The following is a 10,617-nucleotide window of genomic DNA, read 5'->3' as shown; positions in this document are numbered from 1 at the left end:
TTAAAAATCAAAAGCTGTAATGCTTAGGTGCAGAAGGAAGCCCGTGAGCCACAAAGGTAAGTTTGCGTGCAGATTAGGCAAATTTTTTTTGTATTGCATCACTTATAGCTCATAAACTTTTAAAATAGAGTTTAGGAAGATATATGTAACCACAATCATAAGCTTTGATTAGCTCTTAAAGCCTTGTCTCGTCAAAAGGCTCAACGCGACCGCGGACTTTAATGAACACTGCTGGCAGCAGCGAAGTCTGCGTCTGTTCCATTCTTATAAATGGCAGTGTAAACTCGTATCTCCAATTAAACATGATTTTGGGGAAATGTTGTGTTAATGTTGGTACACAATAGTATATAATAGCAATATAAGGTATAATACCAACTTTAACAATACAATGTTTAATAACCCAAAAAATAGGCAGTTCTTTTTATTTCCTGAAAAATAATGGTTTTGGAGATACAAGGATTCCGCCCGACAGCGACGATATATATAATGTGTGTGTGTGTGTGTGAATGGTAAAATAGGAAAAATGACGCATGTAATTTCTTCAAAAGATTGTGTCATACATAGCAACGGGGTCAGCCCCGCCTCATCACTAAAATGAAAGTTTTTGTCTTTTCCTTGCTCAGAGTTGCTCTCAGATTGGTCCTGAATCGCTCGTAAGCTAAGAGTCCTACATAGAAGTTAAGCTAAATTAGGAGTTTTCTGAGAGGATTCTTAGAAGCTTTAAGAATACGGGCCCTGGAGTTTTCTTTGGTCTGTTAGGCTTGAACACTTAATAGAACCCTTAACAGAAACAAAGTCACATTAGCGTTTTTGGCTATAACACACTTTGGTTACTAGCTAGAATATATAACAGCTTACACAATCAATGAATGGTAATTATAACGTTAGCCTACGTGACGCAGCTGGGCTGGCTTTAGGGACGCACCTAAAACGTTTCAATTAATTTCTCGGTGGTTATATAGGCAACTTACATTATCCCGCTAGCTAATGTTAGGGACATCAAACGAAGCTAAAACGTTTTGATTCATTTATCTGTGGTTATAAGGAGTACAGCTTTCATTTCGAACCATTCATGACTTTAAACAGAGTGAGCTATATGAACTGTAGTCAGTCCCTCCAGGATTTCGCGATGTTGCGATCGCAACAATTAACGCAACTTCAACAAATCCCCGTCAATTCAGTGCGGCTTGCAATTTTGACAAATCACTGCAACTTTTCTGCAACTTTGACCTATCATTGCGGTCTCTTGCAAAGCGTCGTCCACTTTTCTCACGCAGCGACTCACTCTCCTCACACAACGGGCGACGCACTCTTTTTTACAAAATAGGTAAAAGTAAAACACGTTTCAAAATTACATGCACATTATGTTTGGCAGCTAGGCGGGCATTATAATGTGTTACAAAGTGAGCACATTTGTCTCTGACGTAAAGGCTGGACTACAATAGAGCAGATGGTGAACAGTGTTTTCTCTGGGACATGGTAAATCCCTTTGGGGGGGACTTTGGGCTTTTTCACTTTGTAAACCTATAACATGCACAAAAAAAGATATATAACAATAAAAGAAAAATCCCGCACCTCCGTGAGAGATACGAGACCAATGCGTCTCACAGGTGTCGCTCATCAGTAATCACTCGCGTCGTTCTCCCGCGGCCCTCAGTGTCGTCCTGCTCGCCACAGTAAACATAATGAATGCCGACTGTTGAACGCAAATTTTTGCCGATCTCGAAATCCCGGGTAGATAGGGTGACCACCATCACACAGACCAAATGTGGGACGATTATACGTTTGCGTGGGACAATGGGACAGGTTACCAACATTAAAACATAACCTGAAACTGTTATATCATGTTTATCTAATAAAAACATTTGTATTCTGACATTCAGCTGTCTAACATTTAATGTGAATTAAAACAACCACAGCAGGCAACAAGTTAATAAATTCTGTTAAATTAAAAATTGTAATTTACCAAATTATCCATTTGTTTTCTGACAGAAACACATGGAACGAACCACCCCTCCACATTTTGATCGACAGCCGTCACAACCTAGTGACCGTGTTTATTCCTTTGCTTTCAACCATTGGATAGGATTTTGAAAACGGCTGTTGTATTTGTACATCTGATGAAGCGCTGTTAAATATAGATGAAAAACTACGCCGCAAAGAGAATAAATAAAATGCTTTCTTAAAAAAGCAAAAGAATAGCATGCACGTTTTCTTAATATGATATTCAAAAAACAACAGACTGATGAAACAGCAGGACATTTTCTCAATATGCGACGTGCGGGACAAGGGGTGAAAATGCTGTGCGGTACAAGGCAAAGCGGGACGGGTGGTCACCCTACGGGCAGACTTGTCACGGAGACTCACTAGTAGATTGAGTAGCAGCCTCACTAGCAGCCTTGTTGTTTAACTGCTCTCTCTTACCGGTAGGGCGTGGCTTGGGAATGGCAAATTTAAAAATAATTTCACATTTTTACTACATAAATGACCCATTTTAAATACACATTCATCTTTACAGAGGTGAAGTATCCCTTTAAGTAAAAATCTATCTACCTTTGCCGTTTTAACCTATAAAAACAAATGCCAAAGAACATCGCAACTTTTTAGAAAAGTGGCCGCAACATCAGGCATTTTAGGCCGCAACAATCACAAAAAAGGCCCGCGAAATCCTGGAGGGACTGTGTAGTAGACGACGCCCAGTAGCCTACATGCCCCTCTGACTGTAACCGCTAACGTTTGGTAGATACTTTGTACATATACGGTTCTTACACCTCTTTCGGTGGACTTTTTCCTCGTTTTAGCTCTCCTCTCCGGTTCACATATGGTTTCCCAACATCCCTCAAAGACTTCCTTGCTCTGTCCTTCCATTCATTCATGTTTGCTCTCTTTTTTTGCCGAGGTTTTGCCTATTAATGTCCGCAGAGGACATGAAAGCAACCGTTATTCATTTTTCGTTAGTGGACGTAAACGTCTTTCCGCGTGAGACTATTTTAAAGTTTAAAATACGGAGTATTGGTCGCACAAAAATACCCCCAAAGTGCTTCTGTATACAAAGTGGCACACATACATTCAAGTCAAGTTTTTTTTCTTTGGACTTATACAATTGTTCGGCGCATCTCTTCAGTTGATACTGTAATAATATATAAGCAAAAAAAAAAATGTGGAAAACGCTCCAGTGCATATTTTCGTTTGCGCTCTGGAGAACATCAAATGTATCTATTTATGTGTTTTTGCAGCAGTGAGCAATGTAATCAATAACAGACATAATTGTTGATCAATCAGGGGGTGCTTTTAACACTGGCAGTTTAGTTCGGAACAGGGCACGGTTCGCATGAAAAATTGCTAATGTGAGCAATTGCTTTTGTCATGCGGACCCGGGTGCGCACTGGGGAACCAAACCCGAGACTACCTGGAGGAGGATGCGGTTTGCGTGAATGTGAAAACAACACAGTTTCGGGTGCGCCCGGGTGTTCATTCAGCTGCGGATAATAGCACCAAATTAATAAAAAACACAATATATTGACCTGCGTTCTGTTTTCTATTGAGAGTAGATTAAGAGGAAACCAGCTCTCCCTCCATCTTAAGTCATCGCAAACGCTCAAGGCACATGATAGAAAACAAAACGCGTAACAGTAACACATTAAAAGCAATGAAAAAACAGACTAATAGATTAATAGAAAAAGATTCATAGCAAAATATTTTTGTAAGTATATTCCAATTATTGATAAAAGTGATGTCTCGGTGTACACTGCTATGGTGGTGGAGCAGTTGCTTAGCCTACATCTGCACTTTACAAGAGCACCCTCAGTGATTTGATTCTGGATTCGGGCCTGCATCGGTGACCGTTTGTCATGCTAGTTTTTGTGGTGTGTTCTACATGTCTGCAACTTGCCCGATTCAGCATGTTGAATTGTAGGTCCTCTGAAATAAGTTTTATTTTTTCGGTTTTATTTTTTCTGGATTCCTTTTTTAATTTTTTAGACTTTTTATGGTTAATGTTTTTTGTTTTGTTTTTTGTAATCAAAAAGCATGTCTAATTAATTGAAACCATGAAACTTGTACAATTTAACAAACATTTTTTAAAAGTTTAATAAAAATTACATGTTCAGGGCCCTATGAAAGGTTAATTATATTCTCAAATTATTCTTTTTTTCTTGGTTCCATTATATATATATATATATATATATATATATATAGCCACTCTGAAGTAAACTGTGATGTCATCATCCAGCTCAGTTCAGTTCTTGAATAATAGTGTCAATGCAGGTAGATCAATATTATTGTTAAATATTAAATAGATATTAATGTCCCCAAATAAGCAAGCCAAGCCAATGGCAACAAAGGTGGAAAAAGGCAACAGTGGCAAGGAACCAAAACTCCTTCAGGTGGCAGAATGGAGAAAAAAAAAAAACATGGGAGAACGGCCTCTGGCCAATGAACGAACAGTGCAGAGGCGGAGTGGCAATCGGGACGATCGGGACTTTTCCGGTCGGCCAGCCGGCCGATGAATTTGCGTGGTCCAACCCACAGATTATTTAAAACAGTCGTGACATATGTGGCCGGAGCGGGAGGGCGCTGGCGCTGTATATCTCAGTCAGGGTTACCCTGCACACTCATCTCCCGACTCCCGTCAATCTAGTGATGTTTGTGTAGCCTATCTTAATTCAATTCTAACTTTCATGGTCACAAATAAAAGAAAAGACAATTTAATATGTTTGTTCTTAAATTAACGTAGAATGGAGCAAAGCCTCCTGGGAATGAGGAATGCGTTTATCCAATGAACCGATTGCAGGTCAAGTCTATTTACAGAAATATAGGGAGATAAATGAGCGTCCCCTCGTCTAATGGCATGATCCATAATGGCATACATACGTCAGAGAGAGAGAAGTGAGCAAGTTTGAATGAAAAGTACATTTTTTGACAGTCAGGAAGGATTAGCGTGGTTGCTTGCTGTTTTAACGATACCCATGGAAGACAAGAAGAGAAAGGACAAAGGAGGGGCCGAAAAGGCCAGAATGAAGAAGAAGCGGATGCTGGAGGAGGATGCATCAAAGTGCTCAAAAATTACGGATTTATTCCGAAGTCAGGGGCTGTAAACGAGTGCTGCAGGTGAATTGACAGAAAAACAGTTAGCGGGGCTCAAGCATTGACGTACGACGTCAGTATTGCTAGCCATGAACTAGCACAAGCTAGTCAAACGTTGGTATAGTAATAATGACTAATTAGTGGGTAACTGGGTATTGTATATATTTCATACGAATTAATGACGTCGCCTATTAATAATCGGTAACACTTTACAACGCTCAGTTGTAAGTCATTTACAAGTGATTAGTATTGATTAATCATTTACGAAACATGACTATCTGTTCATAAATGATTAATAAGTGATACTGATATTTTAATTATTTTATGTATGTTTTGTAGATTCAGTTATAAGTCATTTACAATTGATTAGTTAATGATTAACTAATTTACAAAACATGACTATGCATTTCATAAATGTTTAAATGTTAATTTTTTTTAACGTTTTGCTCACATCAGGTGCACAGTGGTTAAAGACTCCATGTGTTTCAGAGAAGACAGCTGTCTAGATACCCTCACCAGTCAGCACTTACACTGCAGTGCATACTACAGTGTTTAACACCTGTTATAGATGATGTGTAAACGCATGAAAAAAAAAAAACATTTACAACATTTTCTGCATCCCCTAATCTAAAGTGGAAACTATTCATCACTAGTAAATGTGTTACACATCATTTGTAGATTACCACTTCAAGAATCAATAAGGCATAAGATCTACAAATCTTATCTGCGAATGATGTGTTACACATTTACAAGTGATAAAGAGTTTACACTTTAGATTAAGGGATGCGAAAAGTGTTGTAAATTATTTATTCATGCGTTTACACACCATCTATAACAGGTGTTGAACACTGTTACTTACCTGTTACAAATGATCTGTATGTGTATTCAAGACATTTACAACACTTTCTGCACCCTCTAATTGCTACAAAACATACATAAAATAATTAACATATCACTTATTAATCATTTATGAACACAGTCATGTTTCGTAAATAATTCGTTAATCATTTACTAATCACTTGTAATTTACTTGTAGCAGAATTTACATAACATACATAAAATGTTAGTATATCACTTGCGAATACAAATTGCGAATTTACAATTTAATGAGTTGTATTTTTTTCTTGCTTGATTAGATTTTGGCAATGCATGTTTAATCAAATCTAAAGGACATGCGATTTTTGAAATGGTATGGTTTAGGTGGTGTAATTAGCTCTCCCTAAATCGAAATTGCCAAAAGCGTTCACCAGATTTGCCTTTGTACAATAGAGGACTCTATTGTGCATGATGTGGGGGAAGATAAATAAGTCTCAGTCATTTTTATATCACATCTAGATGTGTCAACATCATTTGACATGCATGTATCCATGGACATGTCCTATCTGATCTTTCTCTGTCCTGAATTGAAAATATTATAATGCATTAACAGTCTATTGGAACACATTCATTTTCTTCATACAGATAGTGCATCCAAAAATGTGCAACATAGCCAGACCTTTCAAAGAAAGTTGGTTTTGTTGGGAGGTGGGTGTATTGTATACCCCCTAACACGCAGCCTATATACTCAGGGGAAATTGCAATTATCGTTATGTTGTAAAAAGTTTATTTTGTATGTGCGCCCGTTCTGTTTTTTCGAAACAGTCTCAGAATTTAGTCAGACTCGGCCCAGCGATGATCACGACTACAAGTGCAGGTGTGCACACATTGCACAATGTTATAGGTACAACAGAGGATAGAATGCAGTGTATAGGCTAAACAAAATGTAGAAGTTCATTAGTGAAATATGATAGGGAAATGTAATGATTGCAACATATGGAGAATGAGACATTATATTGGAAAGACATGCTGTCTTTGTGTAACATAAGTGTGGATTATTCATATGCAACTGATTTTTATACATCATTTATGCAATTGTGTTGCATTTAACTATGTAGTGGTAATACTGTTGATAATAGTGATTTTTATTTTACGCCATCTTAACCAGACATAGAGGAAGATGCTTTGTCAGTCAGTGCAAGGGAAGCCTCAGGTTCCAGGATAGGAACAGAAACAGATGAGGAGAGTACAGAGGCTGGACCAGCTGAGAAGGAGACTGAAAGTGTAGGAGTTGGACCAACTGAGGTGGAAATTGAGTGTATAGAGGCTGGACAAGCAGAGGAGGAGATTCAAATCGTCAAGTATTTTGCCCGTCCCAAGTCTAAAGATCTGTCTTTATTTTTTCAATATCACCCCCAACAAACCCCAAGAAGAACCTTGCCTAATATTTTTCATAGTAGGGATGGGATCAACCGCAAGTGGTTGACTTAAGGGCCGTACACACCGGGACGAATATCAGCGCGTGTTATTCGCCAGCATTTTTTAACGCGTTTTTTGTGTTCACACCCAAGCGATTTTCGCTGACGATGAGCCGAGTGGACATGCAAATTCATTCCCTGACATTAGATGGCGCTTATGTACATGAAAGACATGAAAGCCTATGTACATGAAAGACAATTAAGTGAAATGAAACCAGAGAATGTCTAATAAGGGGAGAATTAGCACTGTCTGGTTACTTCCGGTTTCTGGACTGGCTGCAGTAACACGTCTCTGTTCATGCGGGGGCGCTCGCAGGCGAGTGCAGATTGAATGGGAGTCTATGGGGTTTCACCCCCAGAAATCCACTTTTCTCAGGATGTAATTTTTTGTCAAGTAATTTGAAAGTTGCTTTCAAAAGGGGGGGCTAAGATAATACACTCAGCTGAAAATTGCATTTTTAAGTTCACTTATCTGTTCTAAAAATCCATTCAAAAATGTGATGACGTCACATAATAGCAGAATGCTAGCGTGTTCCGGCCAACAACGACCTAACCTGTAAGAAATCGAAATGACATAAGTACTCGTTCATTCGACTTTTGGTCTATAATCTATATTGAACTTGCGGAATCAACAATAAAATCTACGTTGATTCAACGACAAGCAGGAGAAAGGGATACATTTAGCCGTCTAGCTCCATAGACTCCCATTCATTCTGCACTTGCCCGCGATCACCTCCAGTGGAATTCTAATGGAACTGCAACCAAGATAATATACAACGGGGCTAATAGGAAGTGCCAAGACTCTCCATAGACGGACTCTGATGAAACTCACCATCAAGGCCCATTTGCTCTGCAATACCACTCCATAACAGTTCTCTTTTAGCAATATTTTTGTAGTCACTGTCGCGTTTGTCATACAGTTCCTTATGTTCCGACACCAACGAGACCAGCAGCTCTACATTTATCTTGGCTTGCATCTTCCTCGTCTTTGTCCCGGCAGTGTGTAGACGCTACTTGGCGTATATCTTCTTCGCCGTAACGTATGTGTGCTCGGCAAGACCGTTTTGTGTTTGAGCCCCCCCAAGTTGTTTTTTACTGTAACTTCAGAAGCTCCAGACACGTGAGCAAAAGCGCCAATCTCATTGGTCGGATAGTTTTTGACGCGGCACGTCAAACAAAAAAAACAAAACCCGAGCCGTTTTTAAAAAAATTACGCTTTTACGCCCGCCGTTTTTCGTGGCGTTGTGCACACTCACATTGGCGCCCTTTGTTTAATCACGAGGCGTTAAACGTCGGCGAATATCCGAAATTCGTGCGAAATTCGTCCCGGATGTGAACAGGCCTTTACTGTGAAGAAAGACACACTCTCTTCTTCACAGTTTGTTTGGCATTTTCAAAGCCCTCTGCTTTTGATGGCGCTTTTGTTAAAGGAGGCATGCAATCCTGGAAGCATTTACATCAAAGAATTGAGGAGCATGAAAGAAGTCGTATCCATCGCTTACTTCTTGAGGGCACATAAAGGGGAAATTGAGAGTAGATTAAGAGGAAACCAGCTCTCCCTCCATCAAGAGCAAGTCAGAAGAAAATGGCAGGTGATGGATTGTGTGGTCAATGTTGTCAAGGTAATCGGAAAACAGGGTCTAAGCTACTGAGCTAATTTGAAGCTGCCTACACTTTGAAAGACCGAACTGTAGACCACAGCAACTTCCTTGAAATGATCATGCTCCTGAGTATGTATGACCCCCGCCTGCAACAACATTTGACTGAATGTATAGAAAAAAGTAAAAAAAACAGCATGAAGCTGGGTTCATTGGTCACTTCAAAAGATACAATCAACAAGGTTGTCAAAGTGATCGGTGGGCTGATAGAGACAATTGCCAGTGAGGTAAAAGAAGCTAAAATGTTTTCTTTCCAGATTGACACCACTCAAGACATCACATCCAAAGACAAGTGCTCTGTGATTCTCAGGTATGTCACAGATATGGTCCATATGCCATATCTGGTCGCTCTGATCGATTGTGAGGCTTCTACTGGGCAGTATTTTCTATACTGATCTCCTGAAAGAAACACTCACAAGACTTAATCTTGATGTGTCATGTTGTGTAGGGAGTACTACAGATGGGGCAGCCAATATGCAGGGAAGTTACAAAGGCTTCTCTTCCTTTCTATCAGAGGAGGCCCCTAACCAAATCCGCTTCTGGTGCTATGCACATGTCCTAAACCTAGTATTAGCTGACACAACAGGCAGTGTTTTTCAGAGTGTATCGCTTTTCACTCTCCTGAACGACATTGCTGTTTTTATAAGGGATTCTTACAAACGCATGAAGTGGGAAGAAACCAGCACAGACAAGCGACACAGAATATTACGGTGGTGATATAGGACCACCGTATATAGGACAGACACGGTGGTGGGCAAAAGATGCTGCTCTCACATAGGTGTTTGGGTGTTTTGGAAGGCCTGACAGTTCCATGTATGTAGATCTAGTCTTGACTTTAACAGCAATTCAACTAGAAAGAACCAAGAAGCCTACTGCTAGAGCCAAGGCCAAAGGATACATTGAGGGTCTCTTACATTTTGAGACAATTCTCACAGCCCAAATCTTCCTACGGATTTTTGAGCACATGTCCCCCCTGTCCAAATACCTGCAGACAAGCGGAATGGATCTCCTGACAGCACACCACCTGGTAATGGGAAAAGAGGATGGGCTGAAGAAGTGTGTGCGAGACGTCAGTGGCGTAAAAGAAGCTGCAGACCAGTTTGTGGAGTGGGCTAATGGTAAGCTGCTGGAGAAAGAGGACTGTGAGGTGGGGGAGGAGGTAGCACTAACTGAAAAACGGGTTAAGAAAAAGAAGTTCATGCCAGGAGACCTGGCAGAAGATGAGCCCTTAACAGCAGCTGAGAGGGACCTTGAGGTGACCATACATAATGTCATTATGGACACTGTCACTCAAAGTATTCATGAGTGCTTTGCTGTGAGTGGGAAGCTTTGCTCAGATTGTGCCTGCCTTGATCCAAAAACGTCCCTGAGGTAAGGGATAAGGGACTTCTGGATCAGCAATGCAAAACCTCAGCAGTTGCTTAATGAAATTTGATGCCAGAGCCACTACTGGTACCTTACAGGCTGAGCTGGCGAGCCTAGCCACACAGTGGTAAAGACTAAAGCTGTCCCCCCTAGGAGTACAAGGTGCAGACCTCAGGAGAAGATGATTCACCTGAAGGCACAGAGGATGGTGATGA

This window comes from Siphateles boraxobius, unplaced genomic scaffold (genome assembly GCF_051911475.1).
Source record: "Siphateles boraxobius isolate OS27281-9 unplaced genomic scaffold, OSU_SipBor_1 19, whole genome shotgun sequence".
NCBI classification, from domain to species: Eukaryota; Metazoa; Chordata; class Actinopteri; order Cypriniformes; family Leuciscidae; genus Siphateles; species Siphateles boraxobius.
This window is presented reverse-complemented; position numbering follows the sequence as displayed.